Raw genomic sequence first — 12,868 nt, 5'->3', positions numbered from 1 at the left:
AATACCCATCTGATTAGGAAAGTTTTTTTAAGTCTCATAACATCAAGCACTGAAGAAGAGACAAGAATTATCATAAACTGGAGATTGGAGTGTAAACTAGTGCAGCCTCTTTGGAGAAGCATTGGTCCAAGTCTAGTAAAACTGAAGACATACAAGCCTTATGATCCAGGAACCGACTCCTATATGTATATCCAAGAGAAAATCTCGCACATGTTCATAAGCAGATACGATCAAGGATAGTCATTGCAGTCTTAAGTAATTGCAAAAAAACTGCAAACATCTAAATGTCTATCAATAATGTAACAGATAAAGTGCAGTCCATTCATACAATGAAGTATTGCCTATTAAAATAAAACAAACTAGATTTAAATGTAGCAACATATACACAACTCAAAAATATGATGCTGAGTGAAAAACAGCAAGTTACAAAAATACATGTGCAGGTGATATGATTTATATAAAACATTCAAGAACAAATTAATATTATATATTATTTGTGAATACATACATAGTAAAACTATGAACAGTACAGATATAAAGATAAAACTGAATCTCAAGATGGTGATTATCTTTGAGGCAACAGAAAAATTTCAAAAAGTGAAAAGTGAAAGTGTTAGTCACTCAGTCCTGTCTGACTCTTTGCGACCCCGTGGACTGTAACCCACCAGGCTCCTCTGTCCATGGGATTCTCCAGGCAAGAATACTGGAGTGGGTTGCTATTCTCTTCTCCAGGGAATCTTCCCAACCGAGAGAGAGAACCCGGTCTCCTCCATTTCAGGCAGAGTTTTCACCATCTAAGCCACGTTTGGGAGTGTTCAATTATATCTGTAAATTTTTGCTTTAAAATTTTTTCTAGAGCATATAGGAAAAAAGTTAACATACAGAAAATGTGAATGGTCCATAGGTAATTGTTAAATGATTTTCTGTACTTTTATGCATATACATTTTTCATAATTTAAAAACTCAAAAATCATTCTGCAAGATCAGAATTTTCCTGATCATTTGATATCAGCCCTCACAGACCCCATCTAAGTGTGATAGTCTTAGCAGGCTTCAGAACAAGCAGACAAGGGCAGGAAGCAGCACTCGGAGAAACTCTCTTCCAAGGACCACCTTGGGATGTAACGTCATTGCCCGGGGTCAGGCAGCTCCATCACCATAAGCAGAGACCCAGAATGAGGCCAAGTTCTGAACTCTGCAGTGTGGATGGTTGGCAAGCAACTCTCCTCAGCTCTGCCTCTTTCTACTGGGTTAGGGGTCACCTAACTTAAGACTTAGCTCTAACACTCACTTTTAACATCTAAAAAACAAATCTAAAACATAAAATTAATTTTTAAAGCAATTAATGTTGCACTCAGACAATTATTTTCCTGGGTCTACAGAAAGCTCAGCATTGCTAAAAGTGGTTTGTTTGTGTTACAAGGATGAAAAGAATAAAAAAAAATTAATTAGTGTTTCATGAGTCACCCAGTCACACCTTTTCCTTTAAAAAACAAACAAGGGGGACACGTTTGCCACTAAACATCATCCCTCTCACATCTGCCTCCCTTCTCCCTACCCTGATTTCAAGGCTCTCTTGGGTTTTCAGAAACTTCATGAGATTAGGTCTTCAATGTTTCAGTCATCTTCTGAAGATATGTCTTAGCTAGATTCTTCCTGATGTCCACCGACAACTATTTGGGTGAACAAAAGAACATCTTTTGAGCAACTATTATGTGTTAGATTCTTGCTCTCTACCTTTTGCACTTGACTTTATTTGATTCTTATAATAATCCTTCAAAATTAGTGTAATCATCAGTATTAGCCTCATTACAGAATTGAGAACTAAATCCCAGAAAGGGAAGAGTGTGTCCATGTTTGCAAAGTTATAGCCCTATTAAGAGAGCTAGGATTTAAAAGCCTTGTGGTTTTAAGAACTGCACTGTGGCTTTAAGGATTTAAGAACTGCACTATGGCTCAAAGTCCTGGATTCCAATCCTACGTATGCCATTAATTATCACCATTACGTTACTTTTTCCTGGTGGCTCAGTAGTAAAGAATCCACCTGCTGTGCAGGAAATGCAGGAGTTTTGGGTTCAAACCCTGAGTCAGGAAGATTCCCAAGAGGAGAAGGAAATGGCAACCTGCTCCAGTATTCTTGCCTCGAAAATCCCATTGACAGAGGACCCTGGAGGGCTATATAGCCCATGCGGTCCTAAAGAGTTAGACACAACTGGGCGTGTGACTTTGTATCTATTAGAGCCTTAGTTTTGTCATCTCTGAAATGAAGGGGTGGGTATAGATTATGCCTAACTTTCCATCTAATTCTAAGGTTTTTTTGTTTTTTTTTTTTTGTTTTTTTTTCCGGTGGCCTTTTATTTAAATGAACAGAAGAGACAGCTCATTTTTACCAGCTCTATTTCTCTTCTAGCTTGTCTGTGGACAACAGCTCAAGGGATGAATTGACCAATTGAAAAAAGATCAGTAAGCACAACAAATCCTGCTGGACCAACTGCTTACTGAGGCCATGATTTCTGTGGGCAGAACTCATGCTTGTCTCTCTGTCTCTGAAACACTGGCACATTTGTAACCCAGCCTGTGTTTGGGGCTTCCCTGGTAGCTCAGATGGTAAAGAATCTGCCTGTAATGTGGGAGACCTGGGCTAAATTCCTGGGTCGGAAAGATCCCCTGGAGAAGGAAAAGGCTACCCACTCCAGTATTCTTGCCTGGAGACTCTCATGGACAGAAGAGCCTAGAGGGCTACAGTCAATGGGGTCACAAAGTCAGACATGACTAAGTGACTAGCACATACACACACTGTTATTATGATTATAGAATGTCTATGGAACACAGTTGGTCCAGCAGGATTTGTTGTGCTTACTGATCTTTTTTCAATTGGTCAATTCATCCCTTGAGCTGTTGTCCACAGACAAGCTAGAAGAGAAATAGAGCTGGCAAAAATGAGCTGTCTCTTCTGTTCATTTTGTGTAATAAAAGGCCACGGGCGGTGGGGGGAACGTTAGAATTAGATGGAAAGTTAGACATAATCTATACCCACCCCTTCATTTCAGAGATGACAAAGAATGAGCTGAAAAGGCCCTGTGCACATAAAAAGTTGAGAAGAAATGCCTTGAACTGAGTCCACTTGCCTTTCTTTGAAAGGACATTCTGTTCATAGGATGGGGTGGGGGTGTTGGCTTCTTCCCTCCTAGTAATTTGTCCCTAGAGCCAGGTTCACATTAGGACTGAAGCTAAGCAATTTAGGGCCCACGTGTGTAAGTTTTCAATCTGGAAGTACAGCCATCTATTTCTTCCAGGGGTAATTTTGTAATTCTAGCGTTAGCATCAAAATAAGGGGCTAAACTTGAGTCAGGTCCTAAAGGAGAGGTACAATTTGGATATTATTATAGCAGAAGGTGGTTTTGCAATGTGTATATGTGGCGGGGAAGTATAGAGTATCAGAACCTGGGTGGAGCTTCATAGAGGCCCAATATTTAAAGAATGAGACTCACCTAAATTAGGGGAGAAAAGGAAATGGAGTAGAGGGCACAAAGATGACACATAACTAGAAAGAATGTTGGATTTGTCAATAGGCAGTCTAGATGAAAGATAGCATTAGGCTGTTGAAGAGGTGCTAAAGAGTCTCTTGAGGAGGGTGAAAGAGGAGAGTGAAAAAACTGGCTTAACTCAACTTTTAAAAAACTAAGATCATGGCATCCAGTTCCATCACTTCACGGCAAATAGAAGGGGAAAAAATGGAAGCAGTGACAGATTTTATTTTCTTGGACTCCAAAATCACCGCAACCGGTGACTGCAGCCATGAAATTAAAAGAAGCTTGCACCTTTGAAGGAAAGCTATGATAAACCTAGACAGCCTATTAAAAGGCACAGGCAGCACTTTGCTGTCAAAAGTCCCTATAGTCAAAGCTATGGTTTTTCCAGTAGTCATGTACAGATGTGAGAGTTGGACCAAAAAGAAGGCTGAGTGCCAAAGAATTGATGCTTTTGAATTGTGGTGCTGGAGAAGACTTGAGAGTCCTTTGGACTGCAAGGAGATCAAACCAGTCAATCCTAAAAGGAATCAACCTAGAATATTCATTGGAAGGACTGATGCTGAAGCTGAAGTTCCAATCCTTTGGCCACCTGATGCAAAGGGCCAATTCATTGGAAAAGACCCTGATGCTGGGAAAGACTGAAGGCAAAAGGAGAAAGGGATGGCAGAGGATGAGATGGTTGGATAGCATCCCTGACTCAATGGACCTGAGTTTGAGCAAACTCCGGGAGACAGTGAAGGACAGGAAAGCCTGGCAAGCTGCAGTCCATGGGATCATAGAGTTGGACATGACTGAGTGACAGAACAACATCTGAGATGGAATTCTGGGTCTGCCACTTACTGGCTCTTGCAAGCCATTTAACTTCTAAACTTTAGTTTCCTCATCCATAGTATCTACCTTATAGGGTTGTCATGAGGATTAAATGAGAAAATTCCTGTAAGGCTTTCAGCACAGAAAACTCAATCCTTGTTAGTTATTATTAGTATGGGGTTAGGGATCTTAGACATTGCTTTAAGGGCAAGTTACTGGAAATTTTTAGCATGGGAATGATGATTTTAGGGCATTGGCAGAAAGCTATTGAATTTAGATAGAGAAAGAGGGTAGTTTGGGGGTCATTACAGTGATCTGGGTATGAGGTAATTGGGTCATGGCTTGGGATGATGTTAATGAGAATAAAAGGGAAAAGGTAAATGTGACAGTCATTTCAGAATTTAAAAATTTAGTGAATAAAAGGGACAAAAGGGAGAGATGAATAAAGATGATGTCCAGTTGTTGGACTTGGCCTTCTAGAATAGTGAAATCATTGAATCAATAGAGGAACTTGTTTGGGGGGGAAATCATTTTGAGGTTATTTATTAATGTTAAAATTATGACGGACCATCATCCAAATGGACCTCTCCAGGTGGCCATCACAAGTGTTCAAAGAGAACATTGAACATTTTTTACTTGAAGACCCACATACATTTCCTTAGCTTCAATTTTGTACTACTTACATTTTTCCCCTCTGTTTCATGCTCTTATAGTATTGTTTATTTAATATTTTACTGTAATTTAACTTAAACTTTTTTTTTTCACTTCATCTAGGCAATAATGTCTGTGAAATCTCAGGCTTTATGTGCTAGTTATATTTTGTCTAATATACAGTAAAATAAAATAACTATTATAAAAGAAATATTCATCCATATTCTTTCTAAAATCATCCCCAATATCATCGTTATATACACATTTGTGAAACATGGATAAAAATGAAAAAACATAAAAACATTGATTTTTCATGGAAATAGAATAGCAAGAAGATCAGGAAGCTAAAGTGAGGGAGAGAAAATGGCCAGGAAATTACAAAGAAAGATATCAGTAAGGGAAAAAAAAACAAGTACCTATAATGTCATGACAAATAGGTTGAGGGGCAGCATGGTGAGAGGGAGGTGTGTTATGAGAAAATTTCAAAGAAAGGGTAGTAAAAATGCTAAAATATAGAATAAATTTTTGAAAGAACCATGGTGTCTAAAATTAGAATAACCAAAGAAAGGTCAGATTCTGAGTATATGCATGTATATGTATTTTAATTTTTACTTTTTAATTGACATATATTTGGTTTGTAGTGTTTCGGTTATACAGCAAAGTGATTCACTTATACATATATATGTATTTATATTCTCTTTTAGATTCTTTTCCATTATAGGTTATTACAAAATACTGAATATAATTTCCTGGGCTATATAACAGGTCCTTGTTATCTATCATCTGCAGAGTAGTGTGTATCTGTTAGTTCTAAACTCCTAATTTATCCCTACTCTTACCCCCACTTCAGATGGTAAAGAATCTGCCTGCAATACGGGAGACCCAGATTTGATCCCTGGGTTGGGAAGATCCCCTGGAGAAGGAAAAGGCTACCTACTCCAGTATTCTTGCCTGGAAAATTCCATGGACTGAGGAGCCTGGTGGGCTACAGTCCATATGGGGTCACAAAGAATCAGACATGACTGAGCTACTAACACTTTGACTTCACTTTCTCGCCCCTGCTTTGGTCACTAGAAGTTTGTTTCAATGTCTGTGAGTTTATTTCTGTTGTGTAAATAAGTTCATTTGTTTTTAGATTCTGCATATAAGCATTTGTCTTTCACTGATTTACTTCACTTAGCATTATAATCTCTAAGTCCATCCATGTTGATGCAAATGGCATTATTTCATTCTTTTTTTTTTTTTATGGCAAATTACAACCCAATAAGCCCATGAACATATATCACCAAGAGGCATGTACTAGAATGTTAATGGCCACACTTCTCAAAATACTCCAGTGAAGTGAAAGTGAAAGTGTTAGTCGCTCAGCCGTGTCTAACTCTTTGTGACCCCTTGGATTGTAGTCCACCAGGCTCCTCTGTCCATGGAATTCTCCAGGCAAGAATACTGGAGTGGGTTGCCATTCCCTTCTCCAGGGGATTTTTCTGACCCAGGGATCAAACGCAGGTCTCCCACATTGCAGGCGGATTCTTTACCATCTGAGCCACCAGGGAAGCCCCATAATATCCCAAACAGGAAACAACTCAAACAACGGGATCCAGCAGCGGAATGGATCATAGGTGTGTGGAGTGTGGTGTAGCCACACAATCACATGACCCAGCAGTAAGAAGGCACTGTGGGTGAATCTCAGAGCATCATGTTAGCAAGACAGACATTTGAAGAGTACATTCCCAATGATTCCATTTATGTAATACACAAAAACTACGGCAAAACTAAGCTGTGTGAAGTTAGGACAGTGGCTACCCTTAGGAGGAGAGGGAGCATTACTGGAAGGCGTAAGTCGTGGACTTCAGGGTTGCCGACCATGCTCGGTGATTGGTCTTAGTAAATGGATGTAGTCAGTCTGGGGGAAATGATCAAGTCATGCATGTATAGTATGTGCATTTTCATTAGAAATGAAGCTTTCCAGGTGGCAGTAGTGGTAAAGAACCTGCCTGCCAATGTAGGAGACATAAGAGACGTGGGTTTGATCCCTGGGTCTGGAAGCTTCTCTGGAGTAGCAAATGGTAACCCACTTCAGTGTCCTTGCCTGGAAAATTCCACAGACAGAGGAGCCTGGCGGGTTATATAGCCCATGGGGCCGCAGAGAGTCAGACACAACTGAGCAACTAAACACACTCACAACACAACATTAAAAAGATAGAAGTGTATTAATGAAAAATAAAATAATCAAAAGCATTGTAAGCAGCCAAGTAAAGCTAAATTACTTAGTCTGGGGAGATTTCTCATCTCACTTGTTTTTTAATCACCACTTGCTGCCTCCTGGGCTAGAAGGGCTGATTCAAGCCACAGAAACAGGAGTAAACATTTGTATAAATAGGATGCATGTCATTTTGGCTTGATTGACAGTTTAATTAGGCACATGTTCTCTCATTGCCATTCTAATTAAATTGGTGGAGGATCCAGAAATTCCAGGTTGTTACATTTGTCTCTTGATTGTTGGATTTTTTTTTAAAGGATTTATTATACTTATGAACAGGATGGTGTCCTTGGCATGAAGAAGCCACACTCACTGCAGCAAAAAGGTTAATCTTATTATATTAACAGTGAAATTGCTAAACGAAGGGGCAAAACATGGGAGAATTGCCCCATTGCTTCCCAGTATCAGTCAGTCACAAAACAGGGCTTCTGGAACGTGGAAACCAGCCTTGAATTTAAGAGCAGTAGCAAAAAGCAACAGAAAGTCCTTGCCAATTTTACAAGGCAATCTCAGGCTCCCTCTCACTGGCTTTTTTTTTTTTTTTTTCTTCTTCTTTTACTGCTGCTAGTTTAGAGTTATGCTGTAACTTTAATGGTTACTAGAAATAAACACAACCCAGCTCCAGCAGGGCTTATCTGAAAAGGGTGACTGTAGACTCAGAAAAAAATTGAGGGGCCCTTTGGTTCACGCCCCTGGCTCTGGGCTATAGACTGTCTGGAAATCATTGCTGGGACCCAGTCATCTGGATTGGTAAGGCAGGCTGGTAATGGAGCTTTGCTCTCTCCCTTTTTGTACTCTGACCCTTTGGGATTCAGACAATCTAGTCTCCACTAGTTAATTTTAGTTTTGCATAATTAGGATTAAAGAATGTCTTAAAAAAATTTTTTTAAAGAATTTCTTTTCCTCTCAGACATTTTAACTTAATTTAGGGTAGGTAATTGGAATCCCGTTTTCTCCCAGAGTAAACTAGATAGAAGGTGTTTGGGTATAAGTCAAAATTAGTGTGTGAGAGTTCTATGGAGATTTCAACTCAAATCTACACACTTTATAAATATATTTTCTTCAGAATTAGTCTCAATATATTACTTCTGATGCAAAAGCTAAACATGGTAAGCCTGACATATTAAATTAGATAACTTCTAAGAGGCGATATCAGCATATAGGTAAAGTTTTATCACTATTTTTTAGCTATTTCCCATCTTGTGGGTCGGAGAAGGCAATGGCAACCCACTCCAGTACTCTTGCCTGGAAAATCCCATGGACAGAGGAGCCTGGTAGGCTGCAGTCCATGCGGTCGCTAAGAGTCAGACATGACTGAGAGACTTCACTTTCACTTTTCACTTTCATGCATTGGAGAAGGAAATGGCAACCCACTCCAGTGTTCTTGCCTGGAGAATCCCAGCCTGGTGGGCTGCCGTCTATGGGGTCGCACAGAGTCGGACACGACTGAAGCGACTTAGCAGCAGCAGCAGCAGCATCTTGTGGGTGCGTGCTATGTTGCTTCAGTCATGTCAGCCTCTTTGCAACCCCATGGGCTGTAGCCCACGGGCTCCTCTGTCCATGGAATTTTGCAGGCAAAAATATTGGAGTGGGTTGCCATTTCCTCCTCCAGGGGATCTTTCTGACTCAGGGATTGAACCTATGTCTCCTTTATCTCTTGTATTGCAGGCAGATTCTTTACCACTGAGCCATAGGGAAGCCCATTTCCTGTCTCATCTTAATCTAATTTTGATCTCACCCCTGATCATCAGGGGGCTTCCCTGATAGCTCAGTTGGTAAAGAATCCACCTGCAATGCAGGAGACCCTGGTTTGATTCCTGGGTCAGGAAGATCCACCAAAGAAGGGATAGGCTACCCATTCCAGTATTCTTGGGCTTCCCTTGTGGCTCAGCTGGTTAAGAATCCTCCTGCAATGCAGGAGACCTGGATTCAGTCCCTGGGTTGGGAACATCCCCTGGAGAAGGGAAAGGCTACCCACTCCAGTATTCTGGCCTGGAGAATATAGTCCATGGGGTTGCAAAGAGTTGGACAGGACTGAGCAACTTTCACTTTCTGATCATCAGGCTGACAGTTTCCAAATCACCCTCAGCACTGACTTGGAGACATATGCAATCAGTTCAATTCACTGAACATTCACTGAGGGCTTCCCTGGTGGCTCAGATGGTAAAGAACCCACCTGCAGTGTAGGAGACCTGGGTTCAATTCCATGGACAGAGGAACCTGGGGGGCTACAGTCCATAGGGTCACAAAGAGTCAGACAAAACTGAGTGACTAACTTTCAACAGTTATGATATGTCAGGCCCTGTACTTGATATTAGAGACAGAAAATGAATAAGAAACTAGTCCTATCTTTTTTTTTTAAGAATTTTTGATATGAACCATTTTTAAAAGTCTCTATTAAATTTGTTATGACACTGCTTCTTTTTTTATGCTTTGTTTTTTTTGGCTGCAAGGCATGTGGGATCTTAACTCTCTGTCCAAAGATTGAACCCACGCCCCCTGCATTGGAAGGAAAGTCTTAACCACTGGGCCACCAGGGTAGCCCCAAAACTGTTCCTGTCTTAAAGGAACTCAAACTTAGAAGGGCAAACATATAATGGCAGGATATTAGAGGATAAAGGTAAGTAGAAATTATAAATAAAGAACAGAGAAGGAAGGAATTGGCTTTGAAGATTAGGGGATTCTTGGAAAGGCCTCCTGAAGAAGGGAATATCTGGACTTAGTTTCAAAGGATGAAGAGGGTTTTTCCCAAAAGACTTTGAAAGAGAAAGAATGCAGTGAGCACAGGCATAAATACTTGAAGCAACCTAGCCTGTGCTGGGAACTAGAGGTAAAGTTTTTATAGGTAGATAGAGGCAAATGGTACCTTGACGTTAATCTTGGACCTTCTGTAAGTGATGGGACAAGTGAGAAGGATTCTAAATAGGTAGCATGATTGGCCCACTTGGGTGCAGCTTGGAGGATGGACTGACTCGGTGCCTGGAGGTGGAAATGGTATTAAAACTAGGAGGACTGATGATCCTATTTGCAGGGCAGGAATAGAGATACAGTCACAGAAAACAGACTTGTGGACATAGTAGGGGAAGAAGAGTAGCATTGAAATACATATATTACCATAGGTAAAATAGATAGCTAGTTGGAAGTTGCTGTATAATAGAGGGAGCTCAGCTCTGTGCTCTGTGATAACCTAGAGGGATAGGACAAGTAGGAGGGATTCTCTAGAGGGAGGGAACGTATGCATAATTATGGCTTCTTCACATTGTTGTACAGCAGAAAGTAACACAACATTATAAAGCAATTATCCTCCAATTAAACAAAAGCAGGAAGAATAATTAAGAGATTGTTGCATTAGTTTAGGTTAGTGATGATGAGAAGGCGATGGCGCCCCACTCCAGTACTCTTGCCTGGAAAATCCCATGGACAGAAGAGCCCGGTAGGCTGCAGTCCATGGGGTCGCTCAGAGTCGGACAGGACTGAGCAACTTCACTTTCACTTTTAACCTTCATGCATTGGAGAAGGAAATGGCAACCCACTCCAGTATTCTTGCCTGGAGAATCCCAGGGACGGCGGAGCCTGGTGGGCTGCCGTCTATGGGGTTGCACAGAGCCGGACACGACTGAAGCGACTTAGCAGCAGCAGCAGCAGTGATGATGAGAATTTGGACAAGACAGTTGGAATCAAGAAGACAATTTGAGAGATATTTAGAAGGACAAGCAGTACTTGGTGAAGAGATACACTTAGTTTAACAAACTCTCCTCCACCTCACTTGATAACCATTGCTACCTTCATGGTGATCTCCAGCCCAGGATCTTGGAACCATGGATATCTTGACCCCTCAGGAGCTGAGCACACCTCTCTGCTGGGACTCCAAGCTGATTGGTTTTGAGGCTCAAGACCTTCCAAACCTCACCAGCTTCTCCTCACCATAATTCCTAATCACATAGCAATACTGTCCAGAGAATGCAAAGCCCAAACCCAGGCTTCTCAAACCTAGAAGGTTTTCTCAGGTACTTGTTAGAAGGCAAAGAGAACAACCTGGAATACTTCTCTCCATCTGCTCTTTGAGCTTTAGTTGGCAGCTGCTTACTAGGTATAGCATTATTTAAATACTTTTCTAAAGAACATCTTAAGCTCATGATCTGACTTTAGAGAATTTTATTTATACACCTAAAGATGTATTAGAATAGAATCTCTAAAAAACACATTTTTACAAAACAGGAAACTGAGCAATTCATGAACAGATATTAATGGGTCTATTCTTATTTTCAATCACACAAAAAATAGTCCTGAAAAAAATCCATTTTAGGTGCAGCAGTTCAGACACTCTGGGTTGCAAATACCAGAAAAGCTAAGTCAAGTTGGATTAGGCTCCAAAGGAAAATTATGAGCATACCCAGCAGGGGAGAGCCCTTCTATTCCCTTCTTCAGGGGATCTTCCAGACCCAGGTATCAAACCCGAGTCTTCTGCATTGTGGGTGGACTCTTTACCTTCTGAGCCAACAGGGGAGCCCCTATAGCAGGGGATACAGACATGACCTTATCCAGGGCCATCCAGACAGCAGTCTCTACTTCCTGGCTCACTTCTTCAAGTTGGCCGCATCCTTTACATCTATCCATAGGTTGCAAAATGGAAGCCAACAGATCCATGTCCATGTACACATCAAGTTTTAAGTCCACGGATAAAATCAAAGCCAGAAAAACTTGATGCTCTACTTAGAGGAAATTCCCCAGAAAAATCCCCAGAAATGTGGCTGTTTCTCAGAGAAAGTTCTGAGTTCTGGTACCAGAAGAGAGACAGAATTACAAACAACTAAAGACAAGGAAGGAGAAGGCAATGGCACCCCACTCCAGTACTCTTGCCTGGAAAATCCCATGGATGGAGGAGCCTGGTGGGCTGCAGTCCATGAGGTCGCTAAGAGTCAGACACGACTGAGCGACTTCACTTTCACTTTTCACTTTCATGCATTGGAGAAGGAAATGGCAACTCCAGTGTTCTTGCCTGGAGAATCCCAGGGACAGCAGAGCCTGGTGGGCTGCCATCTATGGGGTCACACAGAGTCGGACACCACTGAAGCGACTTAGCAGCAGCAAAGACAAGGAAGGGCTTCCCAGTTGTCCATAATGGTAAAGAACCTGCCAGCTCATGCAGGAGACATAAGAGATGTGGGTTTGATCCCTGGGTTGGGAAGATCCCCTGGAAGAGGGCATGACAGCCTGATCCAGTATTCTTGCCTGGAGAATCCCATGGACAGAGGGGCCTGGCGGACCACAGTCCATGATGTTGTATGTGACTAAAGCGACTTAGCACAGCACAGCACAGCACAAAGACAACAAATATCTACTCTACTAGGAAATCCAAAAATTTAGGGAGTTGAATGAGACTTTGTGTTTATGGAGTCAACTGCTTCATTTGCCATCTACTCACCAACTCACCCAACGATAGGCGTGTGATCCGTGCTCACTAAATATTTGTTGAATGAGTGAATACTGTACACCCTTCTTGTCAGAACTGCCATCTGGTGTCTTGATTCTGAGAGAGGCAATTGCACAGGAGACATGTGGTTCTGTCATTACTGTCATCCCTCATGCCATCGTCCCACCAACCTGAAACCAT

This window comes from Bos grunniens, chromosome 29 (genome assembly GCF_055505025.1).
Source record: "Bos grunniens cultivar Pamir isolate PY7600 chromosome 29, Bosgru_T2T1.0, whole genome shotgun sequence".
Lineage (NCBI taxonomy): Eukaryota > Metazoa > Chordata > Mammalia > Artiodactyla > Bovidae > Bos > Bos grunniens.
The sequence above is the reverse complement of the archived record's forward strand: the minus strand, read 5'-3'. Positions refer to the sequence as shown.